At 43.6% G+C, this 23,359-nt stretch overlaps 1 long non-coding RNA gene across 1 annotated transcript; it reads left to right on the forward strand.

Moving 5' to 3' along the window:
• Positions 1 to 11,187: 11,187 nt before the first annotated feature.
• LOC137318434 (uncharacterized) lies at positions 11,188 to 16,543 on the forward strand. The gene is made up of 3 exons (XR_010961900.1): positions 11,188 to 11,431; positions 14,914 to 15,207; positions 16,468 to 16,543. It is a non-coding gene; the product is annotated as an uncharacterized lncRNA (long non-coding RNA).
• Positions 16,544 to 23,359: the final 6,816 nt, after the last annotated feature.

The raw sequence follows: 23,359 nt of genomic DNA on the forward strand, positions 1-23,359 counted from the left end.
AGTTGCCGAAGGTAGATTGGGAAATTAGATTAAAATATATGGTGGTTGATAAGCAATGGCGAACATTTAAAGAAATCATTCATAATTATCAACGAATATATATTCTCTTGAGGAATAAAAATCCATGGGAAAAGTGATCCATCCGTGGCTAACTAGAGAAGTTAAGGATAGTATTGGATTAAAAGAAAAGGCTTACAATTGTGCCAAAAGGAGTAGTAAGCCTGAGGATTAGGAGGGTTTTAGAAATCAGCAAAGGATGACCAAAAAGTTGATAAAGAAGGAGAAAATTGAGCTTGAGAGTAAATTAGCAAGAAATATAAAAACAGGTTATAAGAGCTTCTACAAGTATGTAAAAAGGAAGAGATTAGCGAAAGTAAACGTGGGTCCCTTAAAGGCAGAGACAGGAGAAATTATAATGGAGAATAAGGAAATAGCAGAGACGATAAACAAATACTTTATATCTGTCTTATAGTAGAAGACACAAAAAGCATACCGGAAATAATGTGGAACCAAGGGTCTAATGAGAGTGAGGAACTTAAAGCAATTAAGATTAGTAAAGAAAAAGTCCTGGAGAAATTAATGGGGCTAAAGGCCAACAAATCCCCTGTACCTGATTGTCTTCATCGTAGGGTTCTAAAAGAGGTGGCTGTGGAGATAGTGGATGCATTGGTTTTGTTCTTCTAGAATTTCGTAGTTTCTAGAACAGCCCCTGTGGATTGGAAGGTAGCAAATGTAAACCCGCTATTCAAGAAAGGAGGGAGAGAGTTAGCCTGTAAAAGGGCACTTAGAAAAACATAATATGATTAGGTAGTGTCAACACGGTTTTATGAAAGGGAAATCGTATTCGACCAGTCTATTAGAGTTTATTGAGGATGTAACTTGCAGGGTCGATAATCGAGAACCAGTGGATGTAGTATATTTAGATTTTCAAAAGGCATCCAATAAGGTGCCACAAAAGAGGCTGTTACACAAGATTAGGGCTCATGGGATTGGGGTAATGTATTAGCGTGGATTGAGCATTGGTTAACGGACAGAAAACAGAGAGTAGGTATAAACGGTTCATTTTTAGATTGGCAGGCTGGAACGAGTGGGGTGCTGCAAGGATCAGTGCTTGGGCATCAGCTATTTACAATCTATATTAAAGACTTAGATGAAGGGACCCAGTGTAATTTATCCAAGTTTGCTGACGATACAAAGCTAGGTGGGGAAGTAAGTTGTGAAGAGGTCGTAAAAATGCTGCAAAGGGATATAAACAGGTTAAGTGAATGGACAAGAAGATGGCAGATGGAGTATAATGTGGGGAAATGTGAGGTTATTCCCTTTCGTAGGAAGAATAAAAAACAGAATATTTTTGAAAAGTGAGAGACTAAGAAATGTTGGTAGTCAGAGGTATTTGGGTGTCCTTGTACATGAATCATAGAAATTTAACATGGAGGTAAATCAAGCAATTAGGAAGGCAAATGGTATGACAGCCTTTATTGCAAGGGGGTTGGAGTATAAGAGTAAGGAGGCGTTGTTGCAATTTTACAGGGCTCTGGTAGACCACACCTGGAGTACTGTGTACAGTTTTGGTCTCCTTACCTAAGGAAGGATACACTTGCTTTAGACAAGGTTCAACAAAGGTTCACTAGATTAATTATTTGGATAAGAGGATTGTCCTATGTGGAGAGATTGAATAGAATGGGCCTAAACTCTCTGGAGTTTAGAAGAATGAGAAGTGATATCATTGTAACGTATAAAATTCATAGTCGATTTGACCGGATAAATGCAGAAAGGCTGTTTCCCCTGACTTGAGAGTCTAGAACTAGAGACCATAGTCCCAACATAAGGGGTCGGCCATTCAGGAACGAGATGAGAAGGAATTTCTTCACTCAGAGGGTCCTGAATGCTTGGAATTCTCTTCCCAGAGTGCTTTGGATGCTCAATCGTTGAATAAATTCAAAGCTGAGATCGGCAGATTTTTGGACTCTTGGGGAATCACTGGATATGGGGATCGGGCGGGAAAGTGGAGTTGAGGTAGAAGATCAGCCATGATCTTATTGAATGGCGGAGCAGGCTGGAGGGCCCATATGGCCTACTCCTGCTCCTATTTCTTATGTTCTTATGTTCTTGTTAGGTTGCAACTTCAGATGCCCGAAAAAAGTGCACTAGCGCCATCTGTCGGCGAACAATGCCAACACAAAATGTCAACCCCAGTCCATCACCGGCATCTCCACATCAACACAAAAGATGATCACTGTTATCAATCCCTTTTGGGCTTGGGCAGAATCGCATAAAATCGACACTGAAAAGTGAGAATCAATTAATATTTTGAACATGACAATTTAACATCGATGTTTTTCCTTCTTTATGGTAGTGTGGAGACAATGTTATATTTCCCTTTCGTTAGATATAGTTTGGAAAAGCTTAACTCCCAAACAGGCAGGCGGGGAAAATTAGCTGGAGTACCAGTCATCTCAGAAATGTGCATTTTCACACATCACATTACTTTCAAACAATGGGAGTTCGGCCGAAACTTTCCAAAGATATTCACAGCTCTGTAGGGGGGTTGATTACATAGAATTAGTTAGAATGTACAGCACAGAATCGGACCATTCGCTTCTGCTGGTCTATACAGGGTTTAGAATGACCGCTTCCCACACTGCCCCCACAGCCCTCTGTTCCCTTCTCCCTCGTGTATGCATCTAGCCCCCCTAAGATGCACCAATGCCACCTGCTTCAACCACTCCACCTGCCAGCGACTTTCACATTCTCTGTATGAGAAGAAATTCCTCCCAATTTCTCAGTTAAAGGGACAACCGGCTTGGCGGAGATCCAAAATTAAGTTGGGCGTGGTTTCTCGACCAAGGGAGTTTGTGAGCTCGGCGAGCCAATCAGCGACAGAGATAGCTGAGGGAGAGGTCAAAGGTCCAGCTTCTCTCTCTCTTTCTCCCGCTCACTTCCTCTTTCCATTTCTTTTTCATTTCAGTCACCTCTCCTATTTCACCACACTCTCTCTCTCTCATTGCCCATTGTCTATTCCCTGCCTCTCTTTTTCATACTCTCTCTTTCGTCCCACTGTCTTCTTGCACTTGTCACTCCCTCCCGCCCACTCTCTCATTTTTTCTTCCTATCCAGCCCCGTTGATACCACTCTTTCCATTTCTCCTGCTTCTCTCACAGCATTCCTCTCTCTGTTTCTCTTCCACTCCTATTTTTCATTCCTCTCTGTCGCTCTGTGTTTCTCTCCTGCCCTCTCCCAAGCCTCTGGCGTGATCTCTTTTAACCCGTTGAATCTTCCTTCTACGCCCCGATCTCCATCTCTCTCAGTCGCTCCATCTCTCTCTGATTACCATTTCCTTGTCTCTCTCTGTGGTTCTCTCACTCCCCTCTGTCTGTCTGTCCGTCTCTCTCTCTTTGTCTCCCTCGCTGTTTCCCCTTCTCTTTCCCTCTCACTATTTCTGCCTGTCTATTTTCCGTATCCTCTCTCTCTCTCGCTTTCTCTCTTCTATCTATCAAATAGCTCTGTAGTTTTATGCTCATAAGCAAATACAAACTGATCTATGTTCTCCTGTTGGTTGGGAGAGCAGCGCCCAGTTTCCCATTCTCTGTACCGCTTAGCCGCCAACGTGCGTTGTTGGTAACTGCTCATTGACGGTCAATGTCTTTTTTACATAGAACTTCTGGTGAAACCTGAACTTACCACGAATGAAGAGACTGGCGTGTACTTACCCGGAGAAACCATCACGATTAACTGCCTTGACGACAAAAAATACCGGAGTGGCAATTATGCCTTTTACAAAGATGGGAACGAACTGCAATTTTCCACTAGCAGCACAGTGTATCAAATTGCAACAACCAACAGAAATGATCAAGGAGATTACCAGTGCCGGTATAGTTATCGGATTAACGGGGAATGGAAATGGTCCTCGTTCAGTGACTCGGCGCCAGTAATAGTAACAGGTGAGTGAGACAGGGCAGGGTTTTTGCAACTTTACAACGAGGCAAATGTTTCAGTTATGTGGCGATATTAGATAAGATATGATTGTACTCCTTAGAGCAGACATGAATAAGGGGAGATTCAATAGAGATGTGCAAAATGATGATGGGTTTTGATAGAGTAGATAGGGAGAAACTGTTCCCACTGACAGAAGGTTCGGCAAACAAAGGTCACAGTTTAAGGTAATTGGCAAAAGAGCCAGGTAGGAGATGAGGAAATTATTTTTACGCAGCGAGTTGTCATCTGGAATGCACCGCCTGAAAGGATGGTGGAAGCAGGTTCAGTAATAACATTCAAAATAAATTGTATATATACTTTAAAAGGAAAAAAATGCAGAGGTAATTGGTAAAGAGCGGTGGGAGTTGATCTAATTGCGTATCTCTTTCAAAGAGTCTGCACTGGCACGATGGACCGAATGGCCTCCTTCTGTGCTATAAGATTCAATGATTCGTTGTGAACAGGTGAATAGACGCCGCACTTCACAGAAACTAAACAGAAAACAGAGCAGCTAATTTGGTGAAAATGCCCGGCCGCATATTGCACTGTCATTGGACAAGTTTCATTCCAATAACATCGCCACAACTGAATATTAAAAGTTGGATAATTGTTTGCAGAGTTTTAATTGTTTTAAACACAAACGTCTAGGAATGAATCGTGACTCACAGTTAACTGTAGCTGGAGAATACTGTAACCAAGAGCCAATGGGAAGACTTATAAAAATATTGGACAAGATTCGTTTCCTACGATTACATAGAATTCACAGCAGAGAAACAGGCCATTCGACGCAACAGGTCCGTGCCGGCGTTTATGCTCCACAAGCGCCTCCTCCACCCTATTCCTTTCTCCCTCATGTATTAATCTAGCTTCCCCTTAAATGCATCAATACTATTCGCCTAAACTACTACTTGTGGTAACGAGTTCCACATTCTTAGCATTCTTTCGGCACAGAAGCTTCTCCAGAATTCCCTATTGGATTTATTGGTGAATTTCTTATATTTATGGCCCCCGAGTATTGGTCTCGCCCACAAGTGGAAACATTTTCTCTCCGTCTACCGCATCAAATCCCTTCATAATCTTAAAGATCTCAATCAGGTCATCCCTAAACCTTCTGTTTTCTCGAGAAAAGGGTCCCAGGCAGTTCAGTATCCCCTCAGTGTTCGAATCGTCCAATAAATCGCTTTGCACCTGTCCAGTGTAATATGGATATCCTTTTTGTAATATGGAGATCAGAACTGTAGACAGCACTCAAAGTGTGGTCTAACTAAAGTTCTATGCACGTTTAACATATTTCTCTTCGCAGAGATTCTTAAACTAAAATGTGCAAGACAGCTGCAATTCTGCTTGTCTGATTCCAGTCGGTTGCTGGAGGAATACAAGGATGTCATACAGATTATGGAGAAATTACAACACGGAAACAGGCCGTTCGGCCCAACCACTTCGTGTTGGTGTTTATCCTCCACACGAGCAATAGTCCTAATCCCATGTGCGTGCTCTGCTCCCAATTCCCTTCAACCGTCGATCGAACCTATTCTTAAATGTTGACATGGTCTCTGCTTCATTCCACAGCCTCGCAACACTTGCTTTAAAATGTCCCTCCTGCTCCCTGCCCGAAATACCATTTTTAACTTATCAATCTCCACTCGTTCGGGCTCCCGGAAACCGCCTGTGTCTCTATACTCGGTTCCAACCCTTCTGAAATTTAAAAACGGCCACTAAATTACCCCCATTCTCCTTTGTTACAAGGAAAACAGCCACAGTTTTTGAATAAAAGAAGGAAGTACCATTTAGTTGGCGCCTTTTATGACCTCTGGACGTCCAAAGCGCTTTACAGCCAATGAAGTACATTTGAAGTACAGTCACTGTTATAATGCAGGAACCGCGACGGTCAAATTGCACTCGGCAAGGCCCCACAAACAGTAATGTGATAATGATCAGATAATCTGTTTTAGTGGTGTTGATTGAGGGATAAATATTTGGCTCAGGACACCAGGGAAAACTTTCCTGCTCTCCTTCGAAATAGTGGCGTGGGATCTTTTACATTCACTTGAGACGGCAGCCGGGGCCTCGGTTTAACGTCTCATCTGAAAGACGGGACATGTGACGGTGCAGCACGCTCTCAGCCCAATATTCAGTCCCAGTGAGGTCATTGATTCTCATCCCCAAGAATGATAATGATGAAATCGAGCCCACCATCACTTACCTCCTTTATTTGAGATTCTAATCTCCACGGTTTAACAGAGAAATTCACTCTTTTTAATCCGGTTTGCACCACAGGCTAAATGACCAGAAATTGGAATTTCAAATCCACGCATTTCCATGTGCCCCTCGTATCGCAGAGTGCAATTTCAGGGCTAAAATCTGATTTTGGAAATAGAACCACAAACTTATTTCTTTTCTCTCGCAACTCAGTTTGATTCCACTAATGAATGGTTAATTCCCGTTTTGTGGAACTTCAGCCATCGATTCCAACTGTTCCCGAAAATACAGCGCAATCGTTATTGAGTTACCAAACTTCCACCGTACACATAATCCACAGATCCATTTCTAATTGTTCTTTCCATTCATTTTGCCACAGATCCGATAACAACGCCAAGGATATCCCCTGATAAACCGACTGGGGTGTATTTGAAAGGAGAGACGGTTACCATTACCTGCATCGTGACCGGATACTATCGCGATAAAACCTTCCATTTTTACAGAGGTAGCTCACCGCTGTACTCTGATCAAGTCCTCGCAAAGGACAAGATTGCAACATTCAAGGTCAGCAGAGCAGACCAAGGAGGGCGGTACCAATGTAAATATGGAACCACCGTCAATAGAAGGTATTTATGGTCCCAGATCAGCGAGGCTGTGACGGTCACTATAGCAGGTGAGTGAAGGGGTGCAGAGATTAGGAAAATGTTTATTCAACACCATTAGGGGTAGATTTTAACTGTGCGCTCGGGTAGAATGGATGATAGTGAATCGGCAGGCTGTTTCACATATCTCCTGATTTTTATTTCCATTGACTTCAATGTAGATGATAATTGGGTGGTGTATAAAACGGGTGGAGTATAAAATGAGCTGCAGATGCTCGACCGCCCGTTCTTCAGTAAAAATGGAGTAGAAATCCGCCACGGGCAGTTGTGTAAGACGGGCGGCATCGGATCGGCCGCCTGATATCAGCCCGATCCGATATTCAGATCCAGTGATGTCATTGATTCACATCCCCAAGAATGATAAATAAAAAATCGACCATCACTTCTCTCCTTTATTTGAGGTTCCAATCTCCACGGTTCAGCAGAGAAGTTCACTCTTTGATATCCGATTTGCACCATAGCCTAAATGACAAAGAATGGGAATTTCAAATCAGCGCATTGTCCATGTTCCCCTCGTATCGCAGGGTGCAACTTCAGGACTAAAACCTGATTTTGGAAATAGAACCACAAACTGATTTCTTTTCTCTCGCACCTCAGTTTGATTCCACTAATGAATGGTCAATTCCCGTTTTGTCGAATCTCAGCCGGCGATACAAACATTTCCCCTCAACACCGCACAATCGGTATGGAGTTCCCAAACTTCCAGCGTACGCTTAGTCCACTGGTCTATTTCTAATTGTTCTTTACATTTATTTTACCACAGATCCGCTAACAGTGCCAGCGATATCTCTTGATCAACCAAGTGGCGTGTATTTGAAAGGAGATACGGTGACCATTACCTGCACCGTGGCCGGAGACGATCGCGATAAAACCTTCCATTTTTACAGAGATCGCCAAACGCTGTACTCTCATCAAATCATCACAAAGGATAACATTGGAGCATTCACGGTCAGCAGAACAGACCAAGGAGGGAGCTACCACTGTCAATATGGAACCTCCGTCAATAGAAGGCAGTTATGGTCCCAGCACAGCGAGGATGTGACGGTCACTATAGCAGGTGAGTGAAAGGGGCGGGAGGAGCAGAGATTGTTTAAATATCTATTCAACAGCATTAGGGGTAGATTATGACAATGCGTTATCGTAGAATGGACGATAGTGAATCGGCAGAGCGTTTCTCATCTTTTCCGGTTTTTCTTTACATTGACTTCAATGGAAATGATAATTGGGTGGTGTTTAAAATCTGTGGAGTATAAAATGTGCTCGATCGCCCGTTTCAGGCCTGCGCCTCAGACGGATTTATATTCCACTGTCAGAAATTATGATATCAATCCCGACTAAATCTTCATCTCACAGCCCAAGGCGATAGTTCGAGAATAATTTTAACTGAACACGCCCGGCGGAAAAGAGGCGGGTTCGAGTCTGCCACTTGTTTAAACTCTTCCCGATTTTGCCCCAAGTGACTTTAATGGAGCGTAAAATCGGTCAGAGTTTTAAACGGGCGGTCGACAGAGCTTATCCAACTCCCACAATGCCGGTTGTGTTAAAATTGTCCTTTTTAACTTCGTGCTGAGGAACTGGAGAATTCCAGAGGTGATGGCGTTCATTTCAGCAGTTGGCCAGAGAATAAATATGAAGATGTGAACGCAAGACCTTCGATAAACAAAACAATGTAGGTTGTGTGATATTATTACATGACCTCTGTTCCTGATTTCCAATTTTACACCCTACAGGTCTCAATTAACAGAGCGAACAATTTAATATTATAATAAGAGCACAGCGCCGGGGTTCTAACTCCATTGAGTGTAGAGTCACCTCATGAGGCTCTGCCAGACTGGCTGCTCTTGTCACGTTGCAAATTTTCAGTCTGATACCCGCAACTGCGTGCAGAGATTTTAAAAATGAACCTGTTTTGGGGGTTGCTTTAACTTAAATACGTTGTGGCTTTCCCTATATCGACAGCACCTCCCAAACCCGCGACCTCCACCATCTTAGAAGGACAAGGACAGCAGGCACATGGGAACAACACCACCTGCACGTTCCCCTCCAAGTCACACGCCATCCTGATTTTTACAAGAACCACCGTTCCTTCATTGTCACTGGGTTAAAATCCTGGAACTCCCGACCTAACAGTACTGTTAGAGAACTTTCACCATACGGACTGCAGCGGTTCAAGAAGGCGGCTCACCACCACCTTCTCAAGGGCAACAAGGGATGGGAATAAATGCCGGCCTTGCCTGTGACGGCCACCTCTGTAATGATAAGAACGTATTTCGGCCACACCAAAAAACTCCTTTATCTGAAATGCGAATCCCCGGTTTAACGGAGAAGTTCACTCTTTCCATCTGCGTTCTCACCTGGGCTAAATTAGCAGAAATAGGAATTTCAAATCAAGCATTTTCCTTGTTCCGCTCGTATCCCAAAGTACATTTTCTGGCCTAAACCCTGAGTTTGGAAAGAGAACCCCAGCTGTGGTGCTGCCAATTGATTTCCTACTTTACAACAGTGACTACACTTCAAATGTACTTCATTGGCTGTAAATCGCTTTGGGAAGTCCTGGGATGGTGAAAGGCGCGATATTGATGCAAGTCTTTCGGTGTTTCTTGTGAAACAAATCCAGAATCCCACGTTTGTAGAACCCCAGTCAGCGATGCAAACCCTTCCCGTCAACACAGCTCAATCGTTATTGAGTCTCCAACCTTCCAGTGTACAAGGGAACGCCAGAGATCCATTTCTAATTGTTCTTTCCATTTATTTTGTCATAGATCCGCTAACAACGCCAGGGATATCTCTTAATCTTTGGAGTGGTGTGTATGTAGAAGGAGAGATGGTCACCATTACCTGCACCGTGAGCAGAAAAAATCGCGATCAAACATATCACTTTTACAGAGAGCAGGAACTGCTGAACTCTGGTCAAATCACCACTGAGAACAACAGCGGAACATTCCCGGTTACCGGTACAAACCAAGAAGGGCGGTACTACTGCCAATATGGAATTTACGTCAAAACAAGACGGCTACTGTCCCAGCGCAGCAAGGCTGTGACGGTGACGATAGCGGGTGAGTGAAGGGGAATATACATTGTTCATATATCAAAGTGAGGGTCTCTGCGCTCTGCTCCTGACAGGGTCTCTGTAACAGTGTTCAATACTCAATGTGAGGGTCTCTGCGCTCAAACCCTGACAGGGTCTCTGTAACAGTGATTAATAGTCACAGAGAGGGATTCTGCGCTCAGCTCGTGACAAGTTCTCTCCGACAGTGTTTAATATTCACAGGGAAGGTGTCTGCACTCAGCTCCTGACAGGGTCTCTGTAACCGTGTTTAATATTCACAGAGAGGGTCTCTGCGCTCAGCTCCTGACAGGGTCCCTGTCACAGTGATTAATACTCAGAGTGAGGGCCTCTGCGCTCAACCCCTGACAGGGCCCCTGTCACATTGTTTAATGCTCAAAGTGAGGGCCTCTGCGCTCAACCCCTGACAGGGCCCCTGTCACATTGTTTAATGCTCAAAGTGAGGGCCTCTGCGCTCAACCCCTGACAGGGCCTCTGTCACATTGTTTAATGCTCAAAGTGAGGGTCTCTGCGCTCAACCCCTGACAGGGTCTCTGCAACAGCGAATAATAGTCAGAGAGGGAATCTGCGCTCAGCTCGTGACATGTTCTCTCTAACAGTGTTTAATATTCTGAGGGAGGAACTCTACGTTCAGCTCCTAAAAGGGCCTCTGTAACATTGCTTAATATTCACAAAGTATCGGCGCTCTGCTCCTGACAGGTCTCAGTAAAAATTGATTAGAAATCCGCCACGGGCAGTTGTGTAAGACGGGCGGGATCGGACCTGTCGTCTGATATCAGCCCGATCCGATATTCAGTTCCAGTGATGTCATTGATTCACATCCCCAAGAATGATAAATAAAAAATCGACCATCACTTCCCTCCTTTATTTGAGGTTCCAATCTCCACGGTTCAGCAGAGAAGTTCACTCTTTGATATCCGGTTTGCACCATAGCCTAAATGACAAAGAATGGGAATTTCAAATCAGCGCATTGTCCATGTTCCCCTCGTATCGCAGGGTGTAATTTCAGGACTAAAACCTGATTTTGTAAATAGAACCACAAACTGATTTCTTTTCTCTCGCACCTCAGTTTGATTCCACTAATGAATGGTCAATTCCCGTTTTGTCGAATCTCAGCCGGCGATACAAACATTTCCACTCAACACCACACAATCGGTATGGAGTTCCCAAACTTCCACCGTAACTTAATCCACAGATCCATTTCCAATTGTTCTTTCTATTTATTTTACCACAGATACGCCGAAAAAGCCACGGATATCCCCTGATCAACCAAGTGGCGTGTATTTGAAAGGAGAGACGGTGACCATTACCTGCACCGTGGCCGGAGACTATCGCGATAAATCTTTCCATTTTTACAGAGATCGCCGACTTCTGAACTCTCATCAAATCATCACAAAGGACAACATTGGAACATTCAGAGTCACCGGAACAGACCAAGGAGGGAGCTACCACTGTCAATATGGAACCTCCGTCAATAGAAGGCAGTTTTGGTCCCAGCTCAGCGAGGCTGTGAGGGTCACTATCGCAGGTGAGTGAAAGGGGCGGGAGGAGCAGAGATTGTTTAAATATCTATTCAACAGCATTAGGGGTAGATTATGACAATGCATTATCGTCGAATGGACGATAGTGAATCGGCAGAGCGTTTCTCATCTCTTCCGGTTTATCTTTACATTGACTTCAATGGAAATGATAATTGGGTGTGTTTAAAATCTGTGGAGTATAAAATGTGCTCGATCGCCCGTTTCAGGCCGCCGCCTCAGACGGATTTATATTCCACTGTCAGAAATTTGTGATATCAATCCCGACTAAAATTTTACCTCACAACCCAGGGTGATAGTTGGAGAATAACTTTAAACGAACACGCCCGGCGGAAAGGGGAGGGTTCGGGCGCTAAATTGGGCTGTGTAGCGCCCATTGTTTCGGCCCGACACGGCCTTTTCGATATCCAAGATGGCGTCTTGGATGCTCACGCACGTTTCCAGAGTGACATGCGCCAGACGCTATTTTAGTATAGGAGTTAGCGCAAGCTAACAACTCACTGGTCACACACACTGGCAGCTATTCAACCATGACAGGCACATCATCCAGACACGCGTCACACTTTCTTGCAGGAGAAGATGTTGCATATCAGGAAGCAGCAAGTGGCGGTGGCATTTAGCCCATCGAGCCTGTTCTGCCGTTCAATGAGATCACGGTGGACCTGTGACCTAACTCCATATACCCGCCTTAGCCCAATATCCCTTAATACCCTTGGTTCACAGAAATCTATCAATCTCAGAATTAACTTTCACAAGTGAGCGAGCATTAACTGCCGTCTGCAGAAGATATTCCAACCATCTCCCACCCTTTGCGTGTAGAAGCATTTTCAAGCTTGACTCCATCACGTGCTGGCTCTTAATGTTGGACTATATCCCCGCATCCGAGTATTCAAGAGTAGGAAACCTCCAAGAACAGTTACAAATGTCTCAGCAGCCAGAAATCATAATCCTTCCACTAACCTGTAAATCATGCATGGTTAGTTTAAATAGCGCCGGTGAGTGTCCTCCAGGCACTCTAAGGCACGTTCAGATGGTCGGGGTTAAGACTGTGCGTTGAGTTGTGCGTTAAGTCCCAAAATGGTGTCTATCGCTCTTAAATCAGCGTTGCAATCTGATTGAAGCTATTTTCTCCTTACTTTACATGATTCCGGCGTTCGTTATCTGCGCCTGCTGCTAACTCCAATACCAAGGTGGCATCGAGCGCATGTCACGCTGCAAGACGCCATCCTGGATGTCGAAGAGGCCACATAGCACCCAAACAGCGGGCGCTACACGGCTCAATTTAGAACCCTCAGTTTCTCCAATCTTTCCTCGTATCTGAAGTCTTTCATCCCTAGTGCTATTCTAGTAAATCTCCTCTGTACCCTCTGTAAAGTCTTGACATCCCTCCTAAAGTGTGGTGCCCAGATTTAGCCACAATACTACAGCAGGAGCCTAACCAGTGTTTTGTAAATGTTCAGCACAACTTCCTTGCTTTTGTATCATTTTCATCTGTTTATAAAGCCAAGAATTCAGTATCCCCTTTTAGCAGCATTCTCAACTTGTCCTACCACCTTCGAAGTTTAGTGTATGTATACCCCCAGTTCTCTTTTTTTCCCGCATCCCCTTTAAAATTGTACCATTTAGTTTATATTGCCTCTCCTTTTTCTTCCCACCAAAATGAATAAATTCGCACTTCTCTGCGTTAAATTTCATCTGCCACGTGCCTGCCCATTTCAACAGTCTGTCGATGTCCTCCTCAAGTTTGTGACCATCCTCCTCACTTCTTTCTATGTTTCGTATCACCTGCAAAATTTGAAATTATGCCCTGTGTCCCCAAGTGCAGGTCATTACCATATATCAACAAAGAGCAGCGGTCCCAACCGCGACCCCTGGGTGACACCACTGCACACTTCATTCTAGTTTGAAAATCAGCCACTACTGTCTGCTTTCTGTCTCTTTGCTTATTACGTATCCACGCATCCACTGCCCTTTAATCCCATGAGCTTCAATTTTGCGAACAAGTCTATTGTATGGCACTTTTTGAAACGCCCTTTGAAGGTCTTTAGACACAACATCAACCACATTACCCTTATCAATCTTCTCCAGCAATCCATCAAAGAACTCAATCAAATTAGTCCAACACAAATTTACCTTTTAAAAATCCGTGCTGGCTTTCATTTATTAACACACATTTTTCCAAGTGCCAATTAATTTTGTCCCGGGTTATTGTCTCGAAAAGTTTCACCACCATCGACGTTAGTCTGACTGGCCTGTAGTTGCCGGGTTCATCCCTCCACAATTTCCACCCGTACTTTTCTCAGCAAGCTGGGATGCATCCCATCCGAACCGGGTGACTTTTCTACTCTGAGCTTTGCTAACCTTTTGCGTGCCTCGTCTTTATCTATTCTCATCCTATTCAGTTTCTTCTCCTTTACTGGAACATTGGCAGCATCCTCTTCCTTAGTGATTACAGGTGCAAAGTACTCATAAGGTATCTCAGTCATGCCCTCTGCCTCCACAAGAAGATCGCCTTTTTGGTCCCTAATCGGCCCCACCCTTCCTTTGACTTCCTTTTTACTATTAACTCCACTGAGTTTAGTGCAACCTCACGAGGCACCTCCAAACTGGCTGGACTTGTCACATTACAGGTTTCTCTGTCAGATAACCGAAACTGCGTGCCGAGATTTTCAAAATAACCATGTAACTCGGAGTACTTTAATGAATTACATTCTGGTTTTCCATATCATCTCACTGGGTTGGATTTCGACAGTAACGCCCAAACCTGAGATCTCCAACACCGAGAAGGACAAAGGTAGCAGCTGGATGGGAACAGCATCACCTCCAATTTTCCCCCAAGTTATAAATCATCTCGACTGAGGCACATGTCACCGTTCCTTCATCGTCACTGTATCAAAATCCTGGAACTCCCTACCTAGCAGCAATATGGGAGCACTTTCACCACATGGAGTGCAGCTGTTCAACAAGGAGGCGGCTCACCACCACCTTCTCAATGGGCAATTAGGGACGGGCAACAAATGCTGGCCTGCCCAGCGTTGTGCACATCCCAAAGCCCGCTAACACTTAACTCCTTTATTTGAAATGGGAATCTCCACTGTTTAGCGGAGACGTTCATTCTTTTTAATCAGGTTATGGCTCGGCTAAGTTACCACAAATGCGAATTTCAAATCAATGCCTTCCCTCTGTTCCTCTGGTATCCCAGAGCGAAATTTGAGGGATAAACGCTGATTTTGAAAATAGAACCCCAACTGATTTATTTTCTTCCGTTTCATCCCACTAATGAATGGGCAATTTCCCCCTTGTATATAGTATCCTCCTCAGTGCTTACAACTTCTATGTTACGTGTCATCTGCAAACAGTTGAAATTATGCCCTGAATACCAAAGTCCAGGTCATTGATATTTTGGTTCACAAAAAATAAGTCTGTATTGCGGTTGAATCGATTGTCACTGCTTTTTCCTTACATATTGCAGATCTACCCAAACCAAATATATCAGTGGATTCTAGTCTTGTTTTGAAGGGTGGAAAAGTTACCTTTAATTGTACAAACCCCCGGGACCATCCTGGCTTCACATTTTACTTATACAGACACCGAGAAGCGAATTACTCGGATGTCCAGACTGCTGCACGGGACAATTCTGTCACTTTCACCATCACGAATATAGATCACACCGATGGAGGAAATTACACCTGTCTGTATAAAGGGGATGTGTGGGGAAGGCTGCTAACGTCGGCTGAGAGTGACCCTGTATATATAACTGTAAGAGGTGAGTGAGATCCACACGGTGAATGTGTTCATCCGACCACGGTGCAAGGCATTCCGTGTTGTAATTACCGATCAAAACTAGCGTGGAAATGACATCCAGGGGTAATATTTGGTCTTGGGCTGTATCGGATCGTGCATCCGTTTTACGCCCCGCCTGATATTCAACCCCATTGGCTGCAATAGAACTTGAATATCGGGCGCAGCGTAAAACAGGCGGCCTATGCGAAACTGTCCAGTTTTCCCTATCGCCCAATGGCCTCTTAACGCTTATTTCACGAACTGTTCGCTATTTATCCTGTTACTGAGGAAATGTTCAATCACCAAACGTTGAACGGTTTTATTTCTCCAACTCTGATGAAAAGTTTGATTCACTAGTTGTGTCCTTTAGTTGCTCTCCGATCCCCTAATAGTCCAGGGTCGACTCCCAGAGAAGCTGAGAAAAAATAACACCCATTCTACCAAATTTAACACAAGGTAATTTGAAACTAGTAAGCACAATGCACAAAACAGGTGCTGTAAACGTACAGCCCGTCAGTGAGCTTCTGTGGAGAGAGCAGGTGAGTTCTGATCAAGGTCCCCACCTGAACCGTCACCACATCTGTTCACTCTGTCAATGTGCAATTTTGACCCAGTGATCATTCAGAATGAAACTTACAGAATGAAACTGATTCATTCCCACACTGTCGCTATTAAACTTTTGACACCAGCTGGTAATAATTAAACATTCACCTTGTTCCAGGTCCACGGTTAATATCCAATGAACGAATCAATGAATTAATGAGGCAATTAATTAATCGACCAATGACAATTGAGCTTTGTGCCGAGTCGTTTTTAACAGGTGCATCGTGATGTCATCACGGTCCCAAACCACTCGGGGCCTCATTACTGATTCACTGACTTTGAATCATTGAATCAATGGGAGAGATTTATTGGTGGAAAAGAAAGGAGGGGAGACAGACTCAGAGTATCAGAGACTGAGGTACTTTATCAAAACAGTGCAAAGCTAGGGACAGAGGAGGAAAGTGGGATTAATTGGACAGCTCTGTCAAAGAGCCAGCAGTCACAATGGGCAGAATGGCCTCCTTCTGCGCTCTAAGATTCTATGTGAACATTTTAATGCCTTATTTTTTTCTGTTATGCGGCCCACTCCGTCTACACAGTCCCAGTGCCTATTTTGTTCTTCTGTCAAGCAGCAGATTATTTATTCCGTGTAGATAATGTTGGTTAACTTGATTCCACTGTGTCCCTTTATCTCATTTAGATAGATTCGTTGCGCTGGAGGTTGGTGTTGGCTCTACTGTGGTTCTGATTCTTATCCTTGCTCTGTTGGGTGTGTGTTTCTGGAAGAAAGGTGGGTTAAACAGTATGTAATATCCGTTCATTGCCAACACACGGACCAAGCTAACTGTCGTCTCCATTCTTCCCCACCACTAACCATCCACCATCTGACCCCTAACCTCGGATAGTAAATATAAGGAGATCATGAACTGAAAGGTGAAATCGCTGGTGGCGAAGCTGAAAGATACCTGGTCTGAAATCTGTCTCTGGAGCTGGCGCAAAACGGGCGGTATCGCGATTGCCGCCTGTTATTCACCCCACCCGATATTCAGTCCCATTAATGTGAATTGAACTGAACGTCAGATGGAGCGTATAAAGGGCGCCCAATGCCTTACCGCCCGTTTTCCGGTACTGCCCAAAGACCAATTTCGACCCCATAGTGTCACATTATGAAGAATGACTAGAACAACTCGGGCTTCTCAGTCTGGAAGGAGACACCTGAGAGGTGATTCTATGGAGTTTCTTAAGATAGTAAATGATATGGAAGGGATAAATCTGAAACATGACATGAAATGAAGTTATAGGTTTGGGCAAAGGGAGACAGGTACAAACTGGTGAAAGATAATCTAAATTGGATATAAGGAAGTTCTTCATCACGCAGTGATCATGCTAGGAATGGAATCCCAGATACAGTTCTGGAGGCGATTACCCTCGCATCATTGACAGGATATTGAGATACGGCAACGGGGGTGGGGGCTGTAGGGTCTTTCTAGGAGGGGGCGGTGAATTAAGATGCAATGAATGCCCTTCCTCATCTGTACATGCCTTGTGATCCAAAGTCGAAAACAACCCTCTTCTGCCTGGGCCTCTTCTGACCACTCTACTTCCTAACCCTTCCCACTCACCCTTGTGTGAACCTCTCCAACCTGATTCTATATATTTTTATATCTCCTCATCCATCACCATTAAATTCATCTCTTCCATAAAACCCACGAACTGCTCAAATGACACTTTCCCTTCTGAGCTTCTCGCCACCCAAATTCCTCACCTCAGTTGCCTGAGTACCAATCCACTGATCTTGTCCCTCCCTTTTGCCTCAGTAGTCATATCCTGCAGAACTGCTGTCATCACACAATTCCCAGGAAATCCATCTCTCAAACCTCCCTGCTCTCCAGCTCCCCATATCCAAAGGCCGCTTTCTCTATGAAGTGTTTGAAGGTGAGGTTCTGTTACAAGTATGCTCCGATTTCTCCCACCACTTCCTGTTCAAGGCCTTCCCATCAAGCTTCCATCCATCCATCCATAATACCAGTCACTTCCTGTGTGATTGCTTACGTGGCTTGTTATCATTCCTCTTCTTCCTCGACTTCTCCACTCCTTTAAAACATCGGTCATTCCTCAAGTGTCTGTCCTCCATACACAGCCTCTCTGGAACTGCCCCGTTTATTTCCACTCCTACCTCTCACATCATAGTCCTAACATTTCATCCATTGACATCGCCTCCCTTGGCTGCACAATCACCTCTGCCGTGCCCAGGATTATCTCCTTTGACCCACTCATCTTCATCATCCATACCCTACACCTTAAGTACATCGTTGAGCAGTATGGGGTCCACTCTCCTCGGTACACTTACTCTCTCTCTATCTCTCAGCGTCCTCCATGGCCACCACAGCTGTGACCACTCGCTCCAACTGATTAACAAACATTGAGACATTTGCAGCCAACACGTTGTCCAGATTAACATATGTAAACACCGAAGCCATCTTCTTCAGCTCCTCAAATCCTTGATGTACTTCTGGCCTGTCAATGGAGAGTGAAATTAGGCGGCTTCTGGAATGGGAACCCTGTCCGTACCCGCCCGGTTCCCACTCGGCGGGTTAGGTTAAAATTATACCATACCGGGTTTGTCCATAATAGAGTTGGATGTGGTAACGGGAGGGAGATGGTTCTGGAGAATAAGTTTCAGTGGCCCAAAGACCTTTACTGCTCCTTGACCTTTCTCATGTTCCCATTTTGTAAGCCAGTAATTGGATCCGTATTTCTAATACTTATGTTTTCTTCTCAGGGAAGTGTAAACGCAACAGAGAAATGAGGTGAGGCATTAAGTGTTGAATTTTAAATTTCAACCGTACGCAACCGAAATAAAACCCACCAGCAAGCATTCGGAACAATTTGTCTGTATTCTGCATTTTAAATTTTGGAATCGAGCTCTCCCACTCGCAGTCACACTTACACTCACACTCAAACACACAATCACACACACATACACACACAAACACAAGCACAAACACACAATCACACACACGTACACACACACACAATCACACATACATACACGAACACAAACACATATCAAACACAATCACACGCACACACACGCGCACACACTCACCCAAGCATGTGCAGGTTTCATTTACTTGAATAATTTTCATTTTATCTCCCTTTCATTTCTTTAAATGTCTTTTCAGCCACGTTGTTATTATGCTATGGCCTTTCTCATCTGGGGATCCCTCATTACCCACCGCTCAATGAGATCAGAAATTCCTCTGTTTGCTCTGTGTAATGACATCGTGAATACATTTGTGACGATGTCGTTAAACAGAGCAAACAGAGTAATTGTGAAGCAGTGTGGGAGAACCTTCACCACACGGACTGCAGCGGTTCAAGAAGGCGGGTCACCATCATCTTTTCAAGGGCAATTAGGGATGGGCAATAAATGCTGGCCTCGCCAGCGACGCCCACATCCAGTGAACGAATTAAAAAAATGTCGTTCCTTAGTTATTTCTCGCCAAGTGGATTCTGCGCTTGTAAAAAGGACTGTCCAACGGGAGGAAATATTCTCAAACGATTTAATGATGTCGCTACATATAGTGAAAGCAGGACACGGTTCCTCAATAATCGCCCTACACGTCAAACAAATTGTTAGTTTTCGGGCAAGAAAAAAAAATTCTCAGGAATATACTTGGTTTTGCAACAGCTGGATAAAACCATTCTCCTGACCATGCACCGAGGGTCATTAATACATATAAGGCGGGATCCATTCACTACCTGTCCAAACATATGAGCTGTGCCATGCAAAATAAAATGATTGAATTGACGATTTCTATTCTTTTAAGGACCACGGCGCCTCCTAGCGATCAAACCAACGAAGCCCTGACATGTAAGTTCTTTTTTGTATTCGTGCATCCGGAATTACCTTTGACGTTTAATGTTTTCTTTTACATTTAACGAACAAGACTAAACAAAAACCTATTAACAGTAATAGTTTGTAGACTTTGTATTGTATTTAGCAAACCTGCTGTGAATCACAGAGTGTCAATCATTTCTGAAATATTTTGTGAACCTGACCAAGAAGCAATATAAACATTGATTTTATATTTTCACCATTCAATCCACTGTGGAGTGAAAATCCAGTGTAGCCCATAGTTGAAGGGGAATAGCCGGAAAAAGATCAAAGGAGCCGGGCGCACAGACGTAATTCAGTTCCCCTTTTAAAATTCGATGTTACGTGCCTGTTTGTATATAATAGGAAGTTTGCGCATGCATTGTTTAAATTGTTATAGATTTACAGTAAAGTACTCAAATATTAGTCAAGTTCTGAAGCAATGAGAGTTAAGAGGTTTTTGCAAACAGATTGAGCAGGTGGGAGATGCAAAATCGAGGTCCTACAGCTCCACTGCTGGCCGGCGGGTTCAATTACACGATGGCAAATTTACATCGGCAGATTTTTATTGAAAAAATGAATACAGTACCGGAATTTATAGTGGAAAAAGTGACGCAAAAGTGTGACAAAAGTAACAACCGGAAGTACGTTTTGGTAAATAGGAAGTGGATGTAGGCATAGGACTTTTAACATATTGCTAATTTAACTCGCAGGGCAATGTGCACTCAGACTCAAGGCTAAGTATAGTCTGCAGGTGAAATGTAGCTGGAGGGTTGGGGATTACCGGACGAGGTGGTGTAGATGTAATTCAATCATCATTTTTAAGACATTCTGATCTTTTAAAAAACACTTCACTTTTTATTACAATTTATTATTAGGTGTCAGTCCTGGCTCAGTGGGGAGCAATCTCATCTGAGTCCAAGGTTGTGGGTTCAAATCCCACTCGGTGAGAATTAAGCACAAATCCAAGGCAGTGCAGCACTGATGAAATTCAGCACTGTCAGGGGTGTCGTCTTTCGAATGAAACGTTAAATCAAGGTCATGTTTTCCCTCTGAGGTAGATGTAAAGTATTGTACAGTACTATTCTAAGAAAAGTAGGGGAGTTCTCCCCGGCGTCCTGGCGAATAGTTTTCCCTCAACCAACATCACTAAAGCAGCTGATTTGTCCATTATCGTATTGCTGTTTGTGGAATTTTGCTATGCTCAAATTGGCCGCTGTGTTTCCTATGTTACAACAGTGACTACACTTTAAAATAGTACTTCATTGGCTGTAAAGTTCTTTCGGACGTCCTGAGGCAGTGAAAGGGACTATATAAATGGAAATCCTTCCTTCTTAATAGTTAGATGTAAAAACCTTTCCCATTTTGTGAAGCAACGAAGTAGGGTTGGTTGGAGCATAGATCTTCCTCTGCATTACAGGCTGATGTGCTATAGCGCCGCCAGTGGTGAGACGGTGTAAGTACCGTGTGACAAGTTTACATAGACAGTTTCCAGTATAAAGGTGGCGGCAGGGTTTTGTAATGGTAAAAGATTGACACGAAGTTCTGAGAAAAACAATGACAACAAAAAAGTAGGACTTTGTTGCCACATTGCGAGATGAAAGTATGATCATAATTCATTCAATATATGCAACTATTTCAGAACAAATTCCTTCCTTATCCAAATACACAAAGCTATAAAACTATGTTTATGTATTAATGGTCGAAAGTGGAAATTGATACAATTTGGCAATCATTGCGACCATAGGACAACTCAAGACACAGCGTAAATTAGCTTCCTATTCCAAGAGAAACCTTGGAAATCGCATCCATTTCCTGGATGAAGAGAGGAAATGGGATTGGAACCCAGCAGAGGAAGTCCATTCGCTTACCAGTGGACAGCCGGAGGCCCATTGGTACTCTCCACTCTTGGCAGCGGAGATGGTCCATTCATACGATGATTTCGTAAAAAATCATTTGGAGGAGCGACTAACCATAGAAAACACATTTATTAAAAAAAATTCTAAGTATTTGCACATCAATGCATTCTTTTATTTGTTCTATTTTATTTAGACGCTGTCCTTAACCTACAAACACTGCCGAGGAAAGACGGTGTAAGTTACAAATGGCCTGAGGATTTATTTATTTTGTTTGATGTTGTTATTTATCTCTGTCATTCATGCTCCTGCAAAATGAGTCCAAGTATTTGACTGCATTCTCTCAAGATGTCTTTGTTCTTTATTGAACATCACAATCGTCGTCTCCAACATTAATATTCATAAGACCAAATACATTTGCATCGTATTTCCATATGTCCTAAAAGGACGACAGAAATGTTTGCAAGAGGGAGAAGTAAACGGATCTGTGTTTGTTTAAAAGGGTTTTCATCAGAATACGAACCTTTGAGGGGTGAGATGAAGCGTTGCTCCCCCTATATGAAGTGTTTCGTTGCCAATATGGCATCTGTATACGTGTAAACTTACTTCTGCACACCTGAATCCAGACTGTATACAGCAGTGAAGGGTTCGCTGTTGGTTTATGTGTGGAATATGCAGAAGATTGTTACGTAAACGAGACAATTTTCTATTCCCCCCACTGAACCAGCATGCAGATTCCGTGTTTTACACCCACCATCTTTGAATCATGCCTGGAATGATAAGTTATCCCTTCTCTTTTCCGACGCTGTCAAAAAAGCCGCTGGAACTTTCGACTTGGAGCGGGCGTAGAACAGGCGATTCGGGATCGGCCGCCCATTGTTAGCTGCTCCCTTTCCATCGAAGCCGATCCCGCCAAATTCGAAAGGTCCTCCTTTTGTTTCCAGATTTCCTGTTTTGCTGATGGTGCTCACAAGAGCGCCTTATTTTTACACAAACAGCATTACGTTGAACTGATAAATTCATTTGAAAATAGAAAAGTGGCGAAGCAGGTTAATAAGGCCATAAAAAGGCAAACCAAGCAATGGGGTTCATTACAAGACAGATAGAATTAAAAAGCAGAGAAATTTTGTTAAATCTGTATAGAATCTTGATTAGACCAAACTTAAAGAACTGTGCACAATTCTGGTCTACATATTATAAAAAGAGTATCGAGGTATTGGAGAAGGTGCAAGAAAGATTCACAAGGCTGATTCCCAGAACTGAGTGGGTCTACTCATCAGGAAAGGCTGAACGGGCTGGGGTTAGTTTCTCTAGTAAAGTGAAGGCTAAGGGATGATCTGATCGAGGTCTTTAAGATGATGATAAGGTAGCTATAGAGATAATGTCTCCAATTGTGAGGAGTCCAAAACTAGAGGTCATAAATAGAAGATATTCACCAATGAATCCAACAGGAAATTCAGGAGAACGTCTTTACACAGAGTGGTGAGAATGTGGAACTCGCTACCACAAGGAGTTGTTCAGGCGAATAGCACAGATGCATTTAAAGGGAAGCTAGATGTGCACACGAGGGAGAAAGCAATAGAAGGATATCCTGATAGAGTTAGATGAAGTGGAGAGTGAGGAGGCTCGTGTGGAGCATCGATCAGCAGGGCCGAATGACCTGTTTCTGTGCTGTCGACTCTATGTAACCGTTAGTAGGTCCTTTCGAGAGGCACAATATTTCCACTTAACGACCGTCCAGTCCAACAACGCCCCAGTGTCATTTTGCCGCCTTCTGCGGACGTTCATCTGCTGATATAATTTCGTTGAACTGTTACCATATTTTAAGTTATCAATTGCATATCTGACCAATTGCA

The sequence above is a fragment of the Heptranchias perlo genome, unplaced genomic scaffold (genome assembly GCF_035084215.1).
Source record: "Heptranchias perlo isolate sHepPer1 unplaced genomic scaffold, sHepPer1.hap1 HAP1_SCAFFOLD_70, whole genome shotgun sequence".
Lineage (NCBI taxonomy): Eukaryota > Metazoa > Chordata > Chondrichthyes > Hexanchiformes > Hexanchidae > Heptranchias > Heptranchias perlo.